Consider the following 17,135-nt stretch of genomic DNA (forward strand, 5'->3'; position numbering starts at 1 on the left):
TGTGATCTCTGAGAATTGTGATAGTCTGTCCTGGAGAGCTCATGGCAGTTGTTTTCACAGCTGCTTGCTCCTCTTTGAAATGTGGAAATGCTTCAAATTGTAATTTTGCCTTTAGCTTGGTCATCAGACAATTTCTAGATCTGGACTATATCCTTTTACGAGGAGTTAAGTTCTTTGCCTTGTGTGTTTAAATTTTACCAGGAAAAACATTGGAATCCTACAGCCGAGGGCAGTGTGTTAGCATAGGTGGGATCTCCACTTTTTATTTCTTTGGGGGATACTGTAAATGGTTTTCAAATGAATGGATATAGATAAGACAACTTGTCTGCTTCCTCTTGACTGTGTTCTGCTAGCTGAGAAACGATCACAAATGACCCATGTACCAAGCGTTGCTTGAACCCCTAATGGGTCATGAGTTGAGGTTCTGCCCGAGGCCAGCACCAGCCTCTGTTCGCTTATGCTGTGTTTGTTCACAAAAGAATTGAGCTTTGGAGTTTCTTTGCTCTTATATTCTTTAAGAAAGTGATGACGTTGCCTTTCAGAAATCCATTTTATTATGGCATGTTATTTGACAAGTTACATAATGTTTTGATCCAAAGCATATGTAGAAGCACCATTAAAGCAAAACCCACAATATCTGTAGGCTAGATTTTGACAGGGGAAAAAAGGGCATCACATGAAATTTTCTTTAGAAGAATTTAGCTAGTCCACTCTTTAAGGACTGGAAAAAAGTAAACTTTTTACATCCTTGTGGCAGTTTGAGTTGTATTGTCTTTTTCAAATGTTGTCAAAGATCATAAAACATAAAAGCTTTCAAGCACTGAAGATTAATCCTCCCTCCCAGAAAGATATAGATTGTAGTCAAATTCTATAAACCTTGTTTTGCTTCCAGCTACATATTTTTAAGTATAATTCTGAAGCAATATCAAAGCAGATGGCACAGCAGCAGCATTGAAAAAGCATTTGGTGTATTGCAAGTGTCAGGTTAGAATTCACAACCTGATGAATTGCGCTCAAGTTCAGCGCTAAACTGGTGCCATTTCTGTCTTAAAATAACTAAGTTAGAAACTATTTTCAGAAGTAGAATTAAAGTAAAAGAGAAAATAAATAACCCATATATCCCTTGTTGTTTTTTAAATATTTAAGTGTCAACTGCAATTGTGAATGCGACGGTTATGCCTCTTGTATTGCTGGAAAGCTTTCCGTTTGTTCGGTTTTCACGCTGTGTGAACATGCTTTTGGAGACCTTTGTAGCGGGTACTGCTAGCAGGACCAGAAGCTTGGAGTTTTATATTATACTTTGGGAGCAATCATACTTTGGGCTATGAAAAGCTTTGTTTTAAAGGTAGCAAATTCTGAGTTACATCAGTACTGATGTCGCTAACAAAAATCCTTATCTGGTAATGGATGAAAATTTGCCCTTGGTAACTATGAGCTATGTCAAGTGTTGAAGCCATGAAAGCCAGGCTTCTTCATAGCTATAAGGCTAGATGATGCTATTTAATATTTCTGTTCAGATATAGGGCACTCGAGGCAGGGGGCGGGGGAAATGAATGAAGACTTAATTGCAAAACCAAAGGATCTTTTGCTATTATCTCTCAATTAAAAATCCTAGAAAATACAAGCCTGAGAAGCTGAAAGAAACCAGGAGCACGGAGCGAGTAGATGGTCTTTTCTAGCACTTGCTGCTCAGGGGTGAGTCTGTTTGTGTGATGTTGAGCCCCTCTGCTCTGGGTTTTGGTTGGGCTCCTGCATCCAGACATGAGCATCTCCCGCGCGGGCTGCATCATTGTCACTAGGCCTTGGTGGTGTTGCTCATTCTGGTGCTTCAGTGCAGTGATGTTGCCCCAAGGTCTCACAAGCCCCATCCTGGGGAACTATTTCCAGAGGGGACTGCGTATGACACAGGGAGGAGAAAGCCTGGTGCTCCCCGTGGTGGTGGGAGACCAGTGCCACCAGTGGGGACATTCAGCAACGTTCAGACAAGGGGGATGCAGAAAGCAGAGGTGCAAAATGGACTTCTAGGACTTCGGTCTAGTGCAGTCCCTCACTAATATGGGATCTTTTTCCTCGGAAAACTCTCCAGGGTTTTGTACAGTCAAGTTCTGAATGTCTCTTGTGATGGGGCATTTGACACTTGCATTGTGCGACTGTGCTGGAGCCAGGTTGATTCACCAGTTGGTAGCATGCTAATATTCTGTCAAAAAAAAAAAAAAAAATCCCTATGGAGAAATATTAATGAAATACTGCCACTGCAGCAAGGCTGCCTGTAAAGAGCCTGCAAGAAAGAATGAATGGCAAAACTCCAGAGACAGAAAAAGACTGAATTCAAAATGGCAAACAATGGAAAGAGGGAGTCCTCTAACTAGTAGGGTTCTAAATTGTTTGAACTTCATTATCTAAAAGGTCTCCCTGTCCAAAACCTGTGTTGCTTCCATCACTATCTTTCGCTTACAATGAACAAGTCCCTTACCAGGTGGTGCTGTGTGTTATTTGACCTCATCGGTTGTTGCTCATGATACTGTCAGCATTTAAAATCTCCCTATATAGATCTCCATGCTTATTACATATTTTTTAAAAAAGAGTGGAGAGGTTTCTGTGAACTAGAAACTGAGTTGTAATTTACTTTTCTTTTTTTCTCCTTCCATATGAATGAGAATTTGCATAATTATCCCTCAAAAATTCCACACCAAAAAACCCCAAGAGCAGGAAACACTAGGACCAAAAATGTTTCTAAATGTCTTTCTGGAAATGAGGAGTTAGGTTATCAGCCTGATTTCACACTGGCCTCTAACCTTTCTGCATTTATTCTAATTCCTTCTAAACTGTGGGTATGCTTTTATCTATACCCTATGGTTGTCAGGAATGTTGAAGATATATTTTCTTTCCTATGGCCATATACTTTATCCCGGCTACTGGGGACAGAAAGTATGTATTTGCCTCTCTGCCTAAGAGAGATTATGGTAGTGGTGGTGTTTTTTTTTTTTTTTTTTTTTTTTTTTAAATCCAGGAGAGGAAATAAAGTAATCGCTTTCTCTTTTTCTATGCTTGGATCTTCCACAGGAAATCTCATAGCATTCCCTTGCCCAGTAGAAAGAAGCACATTGGTGCTACTTTACTAAGATTAAGAATTTTTCTTTTGCTTTTCTTTGTAAAACTTATGAAAGTTCAGAGCTCTTTTTATATACAATAGTAATTTCAAAATAATGTTTTGGGTTTTTTTTAAGCTTACATGAATATTTGCAAAAATGTAGAGCTGAAGAGACTCCAAGCCCAAAATACTGTTCAAGTTAGTCTTCATGACCTTGGAGTAACTCTTTGCAGTTGTAAGGTAAGAGAAATAGCTGGTGAGGAAGGTACAGCTCAGACATGGCAACTGCTTATGCTTTAGGTGAAGTTCTTTTGCTCGTCCTTGAATATTAATTTTTATTCTTATTATTTTTAAGCAACCTATTAAGCAAGTTTTCAACTAGTATAGCATATCATATTACCTGAGAAAGGGTATTGCAGTGAATCACTTAAATATAGGGAAACTTTGTTTTGGATTCCTCTGTATTAAATGTTTCTCCCACTGCTGTCTGAATTCTGCAAATCTACAGATGCCGAAAAAATGGTATAAGGGGAAGCTGGATGCTGTGGACTTAGTCTAGGCTGATATCCTAGAAGCTAGCATCTACCCACGATTCTGCTTTTATGTGTGCAAATGCCTGGAGAACTCAGTGTCTTCCAACCTATTTCTGGTCCTCGAAGTCTCTGCTCTTCGGTGCAGCTCGACCTCTCTGGCATGCTAGAAACAGGAGCTTTGCAAGTGGTGCATCTTTGGGTGATAACAGGCATCTCACTTTAGCTGTCACATTTTTCATTACAAACATGGAAAACAGGATCCTAACATAGTTTGGAGTCCCCTTTTTTATGTTAATATTCTAAAAAGTTATATGAGAAAATATGGGGGGATATGGGCAGGTTGAAGTAAAGCTTCCAGAAAGGAGAAGACCTAACAAAAGGGTAGACTGTGGTTACAAAACAAACAGGGTTAGGTATTTTTATAAAATAGGTAGAATTAATGGAGCAAACATTTATTTGGAGTCTTTGTCCTTTGAGAGTAATACAAGGAAATGGTCTAACATAATATAGAGCTACTGATATAAGCTGTAACTTTCAGGACAATTACACTGTAGAGCTGCAATCTTTTTATAAAAGCGAGCACCTCCTTTTCCCGTTTCTAATATTTATTTTGCACAGCTCTTCAGAAATAGCCCTCTCCCTTTCAGCAAGGATTTTGTATAACCGCAGAGTGTTTGCAGTTACGATTAAGGTACATGTTGTACTTGCTGCCAATTAGTTTAATTGATGTGAAGGTCTGAGTACATCTTAAGAGGCCAAGATTTCCCCAGCTGAATGAGTCGGCTCCGGAGAGCAGCGGGAAGGAGGTGTGAGGAGGAGGGAAGGTGGGAATTATGAACACAGCAGCAAATCTCTGCCTCTGATGGCACCTAGACCAGGTCAGAACTGGATTTGGGGACACCGTTTTACCTGTGACACTAGTGGGCTACAAAGAAGTTCATCTGCTTACTTTTTTTTGAACTTCATTATTTTTAATCTAAAGTGACCTAGCCTGCTTGCCTAATGGTAGCCAACTTTGCATTATAATTTTGAGTTAAGTGGGTTTTTTTTTTAAGGTTACTATGACTTTAAATTGAGTGCAGCCTAAGCAGGCCCTGATTCAGGCCAGCTGAGTTTAAGCTCTGAGTTTAACCATTTGGCGTGAGGGCAGGTTTTTTCAGGGGCTGCCAAAGCAGCTGAGAAGCTGGTGAATGGCAATGGGCAAGTGTCACAAGGAGGGGAATGGGGCATGTCTGCTCCGATGGCTCCTTTGGACATCTTTGCTTGGGGCTGCTCCTTGACGTGGAGCCGGTGCCCTTCCTTACCAGGAATGAGTGTTCAAAACAGGAGATGGAAGGAAGGCAGGAGGGAAAAGGGATCTCTAGAGAAATCCAAAGATCTGAACTGGTAAGACGCCGTATGGTGACTGAGTGCTGCTCCCGTGCAGTGCCGGATGACTCCTTTACTCAGTGACATTTTACATTCCCTGTTTTTATTTATTTTTATTTGGCTCAACTCTCCTCACAACTGTAACCCTTTAGGACTTGTGTCTAGTAAACTCGCGTGCAGCCCACTGGGGACTTCAGCAATCTGTCACCGCAGTCTTTTACCGCGTTTTCTTCTTATTTATAGACTGGATCTCGCATCTCTGAAATATTTCTGCCATATTGTTGGAGATAAAGCCAGTAAATTCAATATGCCATTGTGTAGCCCCTGACTTGCCTCCAAGGCCTTGTTTTTCACAGAGTAAAGAAATACTTTATAGAAGAGTGGGAGCTGTCTGGCTGCGAAATGGGCTTGAATAATAACCCCGGTCTCTCAGCTGAAATTTTATACTCTAGATGAATCATCAAGTGCTCATTAAGCATCTATCTGCTGTAGGAATAGATAACAAATCTTTCTCTTGATGTTACCCCTAGGATCAGGACAAAAATAATTTTAAACTGGAATGTAAAAACGGCAAACTTGACGAAATCATAAGAAGTGGTTCCACTTCCACTTGACTTTAACCTGCCAAGCACTTACCTTTCTGATCTTATAATAACACAGCATAAGAACACTCATTATCCTTGGAAAACTTGCTGGCGAGCCAGGGAAGGGACTGTGTCATATTTCCGGCTTCTCGGCAAATTGACTTTTGGCTTACATATTACAAGAGCTTCTCATCACATCAAAATGCTGAAGGACATCAGGGCACATCATGAAACCAAAGAAAACCATCAGCTTTTTCTAAGACTTTCCTTATTTTGACTTGCTTCTTTCTCCTGAGAGTTGAATTTGGTGGTGAGAAGGAAACTTAAAAGTGGTTAAGAATAAGTTTTATCTTCCGCAACTCCATTTTGGGAATGACAACTGTGGATAAGGGTGAATATTTTGATAAAACTTCTTTTTTCCCCACTGCATGGATGCTGTAGTTTCACCTCAGAAATAAGGCAAGACCTTATTTTTGCATGGCATGCAGTGCCATGACCGTGTTTGGTGCCACAAGGCTTGCTCTGCCATGCTTCCATTGAGTCAAATCTCTTCCTCATGATGCAAGATGCCTAATTTGCCCTGTGTTCAGAACACCTGGGGTAATAGTAGGTTACAGTGATTCTATTCCAGTTGTAATCTTGGATTTTAATCACATTTCATTTAAACATGAGTCTAACTTGTTACTGCAGGATTATAAACTATTTAATATGAGTGCGCATGAGTGCGACTTGCATGGGTGAGAACGAGCCGTATTTTTGGAGTGTTTTGATGCATGTGAAATGGAGTAAATGGGAAGCTGTGCTTAGTACTTTCCCATTCCTTGTACTAGGCTGCAAGGTGGGGCAATAGAAGATTAGCCGTGTGGGCAACTGTTGCCCTGTGGAGGTTAACGATGCCTTCTGTGACTTGATCAGAAGGATGCAATCAAGCTTATAGGCCTGCATTTATACATGGAGTTCTCCAGACTCAGAGCTGTTAAGGCCTGAGTGCCAGATGGTCAAGGAACTCTCCAAAATCCCCATTTTCAGAGAAATCAAAATCTGTGGGGTAGGTTAACCCAGGGTCTTAATAAAGAGGCTGCAGTTGTGTGCTTGAGCTGGCTTAGGTGCTTGAAGAAAATTGAGTGGGTTTGAGAACAAGTTAACAATAAATCCTATTGAATGTTTAGGCAAACTGGCTGTCAAACCGTGCAGTCTTTAATCAATAAATTGTCAACTTTAGTTTTGCCCAAAAAATTGATTTTTGATTTTTTTCATAGGGTAATCTAACTCTGCAATTTTAGTGAATAAAATTTTCAGTCCTACCAAATTACATACCGTAACCTTGATGTATACTTTCCAAGTGATTTGCTCTTGTTTTCATCCCTGTTTTAAATGAGAAGCCACCAGGAGCAGTTTTCAGCTTCTTATTACTTAATTTTAATTGCAATATCTATTAATTTAGATGGCAATAGTGCTTTAACGATGTGAGAGTCAGTAGATGGGTATTGTTCATTAGGCACAAAAATGCTGTGTTTGTTTTTTTTTTTGTGTGTGTTTTTTTTTTAGCCTACTTAATGTCAGTCTTGTTAGATGTAGAATACTGTAAGGATGAAAGGGATAGAAATGTTTAATTTATAGCAAACTGAGGTGTGTCTGAAGTGATCTTGGTGGAATAAACAAATGGAGTTGCTACAAATGTCCCTCAATTAAACCTGTCTTCAGCTTCTTGTGATTAATGATTAAAGGGGTGAACTTCGTTGATGCATTTTGGCAGCTCGTGTTCTGTTTACTGGACAAGCCTTCCTGTCAGACTGGTGTTTGTATCACTAGAGCTGACATACATTTGGGAAGACTCAGTTAAAAATGCAGAGATGAGAAGGTGGCTTGGTCCTGTGGTGGTCAGTGGCTTGTCCGGTGCTGTGGCAAGAGCTGCTCGGTGGCATCACGTCCAACCGGGTGGATTTCAAATGTTTAATGAGAAATTCCAATTGATGTGATCCTTTGTGAGAGCAAAGAAATAATGGGGAAATCCTGGGCTTTGTGTGGATAATGGTGTCTTGCTTGTTTGTGTTAAATGGCAAAAACAAGATTAAAGAAGCAAGCACAGGACTCGTTGTGGCTGCAGTTAAGGATGTTCTGGTGATGTCTTCCAGTCACTTCTGGCCTTTTGACCCGCAAAAGTGAGGCAAATGACTGCTTTTTCCAGATACCTGTGTGAAGTCTGGTAGGGAAATCAGTCTGGAAAGTAAGTTGAGGTTGTTGAAGTCCCACACGGGAATGTCTTGGAGTTGCTTAACAATATGCAATCCACCACCAACCATGTAACACTGCAGCCTTTGGAAATTCTCTGAATTACTTTGCTTTTTTTGCTATGATAATAAGACCTCCTTGAATCATAATGGAATTTACTGTACTAAAAGCTACGAGAGAGATCATTTAGGTTTTGATCAAAATGTGTATTATTGTACTCTAAAGTAAGAAAGACAAAGCACTTAAGAGTCGAGACATTTATTCTCTTTCATGTGGTACAGCCTTTTTATGGAATTACTTGCCTTTTTTATCTATGCTCCATTATGACCTGGATATCAGATCCAATAATATATTAAGAGAAAGACATCATTTTCAGATATATGAGCACTCCAGAAATCTTTCTTATAGATGATGATATTGATGATGATGACACTTCTCGTTTGGAGAGAGCTCTGCATTTTCATACTGCTGTGGAAACATTACTAAATCAAGCCCAATCCTGCAAAGTCTTAGCAACTAAATAGCTGACTGCAGCGGGGCTTGCTTTGTAAGGAGCTGCAGGAAACAGAGCTATTACATGGAAGATTTTTTTTAGTCTCCAACTGTTGGAGTAGCCGTGCATCCAAAGAGTGTTGTGTATGTGCAAAAGTATCTGCAGCTTTTGTGGTAAAGGCCAGTGGTATTTCTGGCTTTAAATGGTTAGATAAATAAGAGACCATATGGGAATCATGAGGTTAAAACTGGATTTTTTTTTTTTTTTTTATACCAGTCATTACCAGTATAAAGCTTGTTTGTGGAAAGTACTGCCAAGAAAAGCTAAACCTTTAGAGCTCTTTCAACTTTTGTGTCCCTCAAACTGAGGAAGATCATACTGAGTGAGACAGAGCTTTCTTGTTTGTGCTTTCCTTGAAAAATGAAGTACTTCTATATTTCAGACCTAGGGTCTTAATTGATGCAACTTCCCCAATACAGGTTTTCTTTTCCTCCTCCCTATTATAACTATCAGTGAGGAGCTCTTAATCACATGCATATATTACACTCTGCAGGATTCTTCTGGCCCATTTAATAGGGTCCTGATGCCCCAGTAATTCTGTCTTTCAATTATTGCCTATTTTAATCAACTGTTAAGTAAAACTCCAAACATTTCTCAATCTTTTCACATCAAATGCATATAAAGAGGGGAGTGCATGTGAGTGGCAGTTCGTAAAAACTGTTTAAAGGGACAAATTATTATGCTGATGTGTAAAGAAAACAATGCAACCACCAAAACAATTCCATCAACCTGCTACTGAAATGATCCATGGAAAAGTACAATACAAAGAGGCCTAAGTTTTTTGGTTTTGTTTTCTTTGCTGCTTTGCTATAAATAGCCTGATCTAAGGGATAAGATTTGCTATTGGTTTGACTTGAGCAAAATATGTATTTAACAACAATATACCTTGGATGTGAATTTTGATCTCTTTTGTAGGAAACAATAACAAATCTAAGGAAGCACGGATTTCTTTTTCTTAGCTGAAATTAATATTTTAACATTTTTGAAGGAGGGCTTGCAGCTGCGGTAACATTGGTTCTTCTTTGTTCAAATCTACATGGCCGGTAATGCTCTGTTTTTCCCATCTCCTTCTTCTGGGGCGTCTCTTCAGTTTGGTGACTGTGTTTTCAGATGTAGGAAATATCTTATCCCACAGGGAGAGAGACTCTGAAATGTGCACCTACCTCACTGTTGGTGTGTAACTAGAGATATGATTGCCCAATTTCTGCAATGCCGTATTAGCTGCTGCTTTGCATTCATCCACCAAGAGGAAATGCTGCTTTGATCTACCTGGTCATCCCCACTTCATTATTTATAAAACAAATTATGTTAAACATTAGTTATCTTTGTATTACTGCAATGTCTCTGATGTCTTGCACAATTTGGGGGGGAAAAAAAATTGGCGATTTCTCATTCCTGTAAACAGCAGTGTCCATGATGGCAACGTGTCCATGCAAAGCAGAGCTCTAAGGGAATTTCTAAACCTGCTTTCATCTGGAATTTCTAAACACGCTTTCACCCGCTTTGACAGGAATGGTTAGAGGGAGGCTTTGCAAAATGCCTGGTTGCTTGCAAGTATTTAGTAGCAGGGGTGATAGCAGGTGGTGCCCAAGAAGCTATGGCGTTTATGGTGGTGTCAATTTTTTTTTTGACTAAGCAAACTCCCTGGGGAGCTGCCAAGGTTTATATTTGTTTATAAATGCTTTTAAAGAGAGCTTGTCCTTACCTTCTGTCACTCAATCTATTTGGGTAATATTATAATAACTCTGTGTGCCTTCACCCATCCTATAACCCTTCTAATTCAAAGGAATGCCTCTTTTCCTGCGTTTCTCCTTGCCTAGGGAGAGATGCTTCTTTTCCATGAGTCTTTTTACTGAGGACGCATGGGGAGATGCTCCAGGGAAGCTCCCCACCTTGCTTCTGCACACCCCTTTCCATATAGAGCCATTTCCTTTCCTTCTAAATTCCATTTAGACAAACTCAGAGACCTAAGCAGGCTCGTGCATATAAATAACGGACCCCCCCATGCAGGTTGATAGCTGCCTCGGAAGGAAGCACGACCGCAGAAAAACAGCGCCGTAAATTACAGCGATAGGAAAACAAAGCAGTTAATCTCCTTCCGCGTGCCCTTCACCGAAGGCAAATGCTCCCCTGCCCCTCGGCGTGCTGCCGCGTGCCACACGGGCAAACAAAACAGAAAGCGAGTTGTCGGGGCTGCTCCGGCCCGTTGGCAGCGTGGTGGCCGCGGGAATGTCCCGGTGAAACGGGCTCGCGGCTGCCAGGTCCATTTGTCAAGAGCAGATCGCGCTGGAGAAGGGTTTGAGAAATTCCTGGTGAAATATGGAGAGGTCTCGCAAAAAGGCATCCAGCAAGTAACTTGGTGGGGTGCTTGGGAGATGCCTGAAATTAATATTGGTGGGCGCTGTAAGTCCGAAAAGCAGTACCTGGGAGCAGGAGGCCCTTGTGTCTGGATTGGCACTGGACTAGGTGAGGAATAAACCCTGGATCTGCCTGCCTGTGAGAGCAGAGTAGAGGCCAGGAACTAAATAGCTGGAGGTTTTAGACTGGCTTGATGCCAAACCTCATGGTAATTTTTAAACATATTCAAGATGCTGTTTCACCCAAAATTAGGCAGTGTATTTTTTGTCTTTCAAAGCTCAGTTATAAAGTATAACTAAAACAGTTATAAAGTAAAGCAACTTTTGAGAGTTGAGAAATACCACTTTTATGAAAACTGTTTTCGTGAAGCAGAGCACTTCCTTAGAAGATGCTGTTGAATTTCAGATGTCTGAAATCCTGTATTTCAGAGGTAATTCCATGATCCAAAACACATGTTTGTACCAGAAGGTTTTGGCTTCCTTCTGAACTGTTTTGACTTTTCAAAGATGAAAACAGTGTGTCTGGTCTGTAAAATACTTTGATTTATCATGTTGTTACAGAGATAAAGGATCTTGTTTACAAGGTGTCTATATCCTTAGAAAAAAAAAAGGAGTGTCCAATAATTGAATCAGGTGTCCTGAATGTATAGATTAAACTAGAAGGCCAACAGCAAACATGATGAACTTCAAAAGAACAGCTTCTCATCTCTCTGGGGACCTTCATTAACGAGTCACCAGAAAGGCAATTACTGTACAGTTCTTGTAATGACCAGGATCAGACACAAGCAATCAGCACAGTAGGCAGCAAGAAAGCAGGCAGGAAAAAAAAAAACTGTGAAAATATGCCATTAAATCTTAATTATTCTTCAAAAGAAAACAAGCACAACTAGGGGGCAAATAACTGTAAGGAATATACAAAGCTGTATCAAAACCTGCTGGCTCGGGGCAATGCTGTTTAGTTACAAGCAGCAGCAGCGTTTATTTAAAGCTAAGTGCTGTGTTCACACGCCAGCCAGGGGTGCATTTGCCACTGCATTTTAACAAGCAGGTGCAAGAGCAGCTCTCTGCTTCCACAGGGTCGCTCCTCGAATTAAGAGCCTGTCTAATATAAGTACCTGTGTGTCACTGTCTGTGCCCTGCTCTTAGAGACCAAGGGAGAGGCTGGGACCCCAGGGCTACTGACATGCTGGGAAAGGCAGTTTTGGCTTAAGTTGCAAAGGAGGGAAGACCGTGATAAGACCATGAGAAGATGAGGTTGTGGGGACGGGAAATCTAGGTCCAATGTCCTGACCACCAGATTTGTCTGCAGTGGACTTGGTGCCTGGTCTGCAGGGCGTATTTACCCAGAGATGCTCTCCAAAGCTGGATGGTAGAAGCTCTTTCTAGGCCTTTGGGGGTTATGGCAGCAGGAGCTTCTTGCTTAGCATCAGTTGTCTTCATGAGACATCGCTATAAAGGTGTAAGGTTATTGGGAAGGAGGTGAATTCGGAAAAGGAGTGAGCGCAAGGTGCCTAGTGTGGGATGGGTCTGCTTTGATGTTCCCCGCACAATACGAGACATGTGCCTGCTTCTGAACACGTCATTTCCATCTTTCAAAAAGGTAAAGATGCTCAGTATCAAGAGCACAAAAGAGAACTGTTGGACTGTTAGCATAAGGTTCACCTTTCTGAGACTAAGCTCCTGCAAGGTGTGAATGGTTGAGGTTTGGAGCGGACACTTGGGCTCATTGCAGGACATGTTCATAAGAAATGAAGTTCAAGAGGATGGGAAAAGCCCACCCAGCAAAGGGATAGTGGCACTTGTCATGGCTATGTAAAATGGATCTCTTTATTTGATAGGAACATGTAAATTCTCTGACTCTTACTGGCTGCCCTCGCACCAAAGGAAATTTGACTGTAGAACTGATCTCCTTGCAAATACCCTTCCCTCTCAGAAGTGCACCGGGGAGGTTACTTATTTGCCTTGTTTTGCAGATGGGGCTCCAGAGTATTGTGTGAGTAATTGTCTAATGACTTTCCTGAGTGTGTTTTTCATAGTGTGCCGTATTTTCCCTGCAGAAAGAATAATTATGTAAATAACTATTATCAGAATATAGTGTGCTGCTAAAAAGTGTAAAATATATTAGATGATCATATATTTGCACAGTATGTCTTGTTCTGAAAAAGATAAAAGTGAATATTGAAACCATCGTGCTTTATTTATATCCGTTTCTGTGCCTATCACCTAAGGTATTTTAACAATTTAAAGTTTTGTTATACTTGATATAGACTATTCAAAGTGGGATATTACCCAAAGGAAGCAATGGAGTGTTTTGCATCCAGAGTTTCTAAATGTAAGGACTAAAATTGGTGATGCATCGATGCATTTGATTTCAATGCTGACTGTCACAGTGGTATTCCCTCAGTAAGGATTCCTTTAGTTTTCTTGGGAAATCAAACAAGATAAGAGGAATAATTAATCTGTTGTGCTTCTAAGCATTTGCTGATCCTAGAAAAAGATTGCCTAATCTTTCATCTTTCTATGTTCTAAATTGTAGTTTAGCTTGGTCTTTAAGATAATTTTTAGTTATAAGTCTAGAGAAGGTTGTAGTATGGCCTAAAGTTAGTTTGGAGGAAGAAGGATGTATTTTCCAATGTTCTGTTTTCAACTAAAACTAAGTTTAAAAAAAAAAAAGATAAGATGATATGTTGCAATGGAACATTAAATTCACAAAGCTGAAGTTCATCTTATGCAAATCCACTTGAAAAAGACCTAACTAGACCTACATCAAACTGGTTCCTAAATTATTTTGATCAATGTGCTCCTCTGGAGCAGTGTGAGAATAGCTAGCTTTATTTTCAGTAAGGCTTAGTTAGAAAATACAGAAAAACAGATTAATAACGCTTCTTTCCAAAAATGTATTTGTTGTTTAAGCGTAATTGTTGAGCCAAGTATATGTTGTAGATTACATCTCAATTCTGAAAAACAGATTTTCTAATGTGAATTTTTGGTGGTTTCCTGGATCCCTAGCACTCATGATTTCTTATTATAATTTTGTAGTGTGCTCAGGTTTCCTTCTTTCCTTTCCGCTCTCCTCCCTGTGCCTTTAAAATATGCCGCTGTTGTTTTCTCTCGAGCAGCCAGAGCGACAGAGTTAAAATTAACCTGCACAATTAGGCAATGAATCACGACGAAGCAGGTAATTGGGCGCCGTGCGAGCTGTTTCAGGAGCAGCAGCCGCTCGTGCAGCCCATGCGCCCACTTCTCGCGGCTCTGAGCCTGGCTTTCAGCGTGAGCGCTGCTTCTGCTTGGCTCTCTCCCACCATAAAGCTACAAATAATGAAGCCCGTGAGTTCTCGGTGGCTGTCCAATGCCTTGTGATGGTTTATAAGCTCTGCATTTGGCAGCCTGTGTGCAGAACAAGGTTGTACCTTGGATCGTTGTTCCCAGGAAGCCTCGATTCCAATGCCCCAGAGACATAGCTGCTTTGCAGAATCCATGTGTACTAAGGAAAATTCACAATATTCTTGTCGTCTTTTGGCACCTGCCACGTTTTATGGAGCTCTCTGCAATCTAATGTGAATTAATCAATGTGAATAAACAGGGATTCATAGGGTTATCATATTTCTGCCAATAAAAAACCTTATACTAGCATCTCTTTGGATTGCCAACCCTTGCCATTGACGTGGTTTTCCATGCGCCACTGCGGTTGGCTGTCTTGAATGCCTGAAGTAGATCCACACATTTACCATCACTGCATCTCTAAAGCATATTTGTAATATGAAGATGACATCCAGGAAAAAAAATGGATTTATAGTAGCCATAGACAGGCTGCCACGTCTTGAGGGCTGTAAGTTTTATTTCAAGGTGTGCATGGGTCTCTGGAACGGTGAGGTCAAGTGTCCTTCCAAGGTCTTCTAAATAAATTGTTGCACTTGTCACTCAGTATGTTGCGGCTTCCCACATCTATATTCAATTTATTATCAGTGTTTCAACTGCTGAACAGTCTTTATTTTTGCATCTGTGTGTGCTATCTTAGTAATTAATATGAATTGTCCCTACTTTGCCTCATTTCTGTACTAGGTTAACAGGTATTTATTGCTAACTCTCGTAAGCCTGTGACATGAGTTCATAACCTAAGCAGAGAGGTCCATTATGGCAAGATATTTTCTTTCCAAGTCTTTTCTTCTTGTTACTTTATATTTGTCCTTTGCCTTCCTGTTCAGCTTTTCTATATTTTTCTTGACAACTTTGATGCCAATTGGGCTGACAGGTCAAAGTGAACAATAGTCCTTTCTTCTGATCAGGTGAAGCTTTATTACCTACGAAATCATCTTAGGTGGTGGTATGACCTGGAGCAAATTGCAGTTCCTTCCCAAATGATGATCTTTGCAACTGCGATAATTTTATCAGTGAAAAGTGGTACTGAATCCTTAAAGCATCTTATTCTGAAAAGAGTTTTTAATATTAAACTTGAATGGCTTTATTTGTTGTGTTATCAGTGCTAAATTCTTAATGTTTTGGGCACATCTTATGTCAAGCTTCTTTCTGGAGTTTGCCCTCTTCTCATCTGTGTCAGTACCTGAGTTTTGTCAGAGCTCAGATCATGCTGCTGGTTTTTGTTGTTGTTCAGTGAGATTTTTGGTTGAATCTTTTGTCCTGGCCATGATGCATAACAAAGAAAGATAATACCTTCATATCATACCTTCAATTCATATCTGGCTGTGCATGTATAGTTTTGAAAGTGATTGAAACACTATGTGGGACTGTAAGAGGTGTAAAAGGGTCAAGGAGAAGCTACACAGGGCAGCTTGCATAAAGTGATGTTTTGTTTTAGAAATCTCCATGTAAATATAAAGTTACTCATTATCTTTGAGCAATTCATACTCAGATGAATTCATAGTAGAAGACAAAGCCCTTAAGAAATAGCTACAGTTTTTTTAATTTTCCAACTTGGATATTGTAAAAAAAAAAAAATCAAATACTTCTTGGTGTTTGATTGCTTTTGGAACATAGATTCTGCAAATCAAACCTTTTAAAAGATTTCTGTTATTAGGCTCACAAGACTGGAAGTATGAGGAAGAACTGGCTAAAAACTTTTGAGTCTTACAAACACAAGTCACTGCCTTTCCTGGCAGCAACTTGTTCACAGGTGCTTCCTTTTTTGTTCCTTTTAAGGCCACCCTGAGGAAGCTCCTAATGTGAGAGAGCTGCAAATGTTACATGACAGTAATAGTCATGGTATTATACTATTATAATTTTTCCCTATAGGAAAAAATCTTTCAAAATAAAGATGTTTGTTTATAATTCCCTTTGATTTTAATAGCAGCTCGTCTGTGTGAATGGATGGCACTGCAGAGCATTTCAGGTTCTCATTCCTATGGTAGTTTTTCAGACCTCAAAGTAAAAGTAAAATAGTTGCCTTTTTTTTTTTTTTTTTTTTTTTTTTTTTTTTTTTTTTTTTTTTTTTTTTTTTTAAAAAAAAAAAAGTTTAGGCAGTGAGTTTTGTGTCTAGTCTCTGGCCTTTCTATGTTCAACAGCCCTCCTGCCTTTGGGCTGAGTTTTGCCCTTGTTAGCTGGATTAGCAGAGTCAACACGCAAGGGTTTGCGCGTGCCCAGTGCCCCACGCTCCAACCAGACAAGTCCTAATGCAAGGAGCAGCAAAACCAAGAAACACAGTAGCAACACTACTGTGCAAATAACAACTTGCAGCGTTAGAAATAATAATTTCTAGCAATTCATCTGCCAGGAGTTGTTTTATCTAAGTCATCTAAATAATTTTTCAACTGCCTTTTCCCAAACCAATCCGTAAGGCAAATGAAGTTTTAATTGCAAATATTTCCCTGACTTGGTCTAGCCACAAAGTATTATTGTATTAATGAAATGAAGATCACTTCCATGTCCTTCATTTCTATTTATGCCATTAGATGGGTGACTAGGAGATAAAGGGGAAAAAAAAAAGGCATTCTGTCTGAAGACATTTGAAATTAATTTAGAAGATTAAGCATACCTGTTTCAACAGCAGGAAGCACTTTAGAGTACTTGATGGCAGCCACAGCTAATGAAAGTCCAAAGGAAACATTTTTACTCCATTCACAATGAATAATTTTGCCCTACTGCTAGTTTTCTTCTTGAAATAAGCCACCAATATATTTCATCATTAACCTTTTGAACCAGGCCAAGTGTAATTGGCAATTCTCCTGCAGCCTCCACTTGTCTGTATTATGCATTCGTTTTATAGGAGAAGTAATTGTCCTTTCTTTTTGTGTACTGTTTTTCCAGCCGACCTTTCTAAAGGATCAGAAACATTATGGAGCCCCCAAATGATATCCTGTTCCATCCAGATTTAGCAAAGCAACAGTCTGATGGCATTTCAATCTTTTCGGTGTGAAAGAGGAGTGCAATTGAGAGAGTCTGTAAACCTGAATAAATGAGAGT

This window comes from Nothoprocta perdicaria, unplaced genomic scaffold (genome assembly GCF_003342845.1).
Source record: "Nothoprocta perdicaria isolate Ctin4 unplaced genomic scaffold, notPer1 scaffold_59, whole genome shotgun sequence".
NCBI lineage: Eukaryota > Metazoa > Chordata > Aves > Tinamiformes > Tinamidae > Nothoprocta > Nothoprocta perdicaria.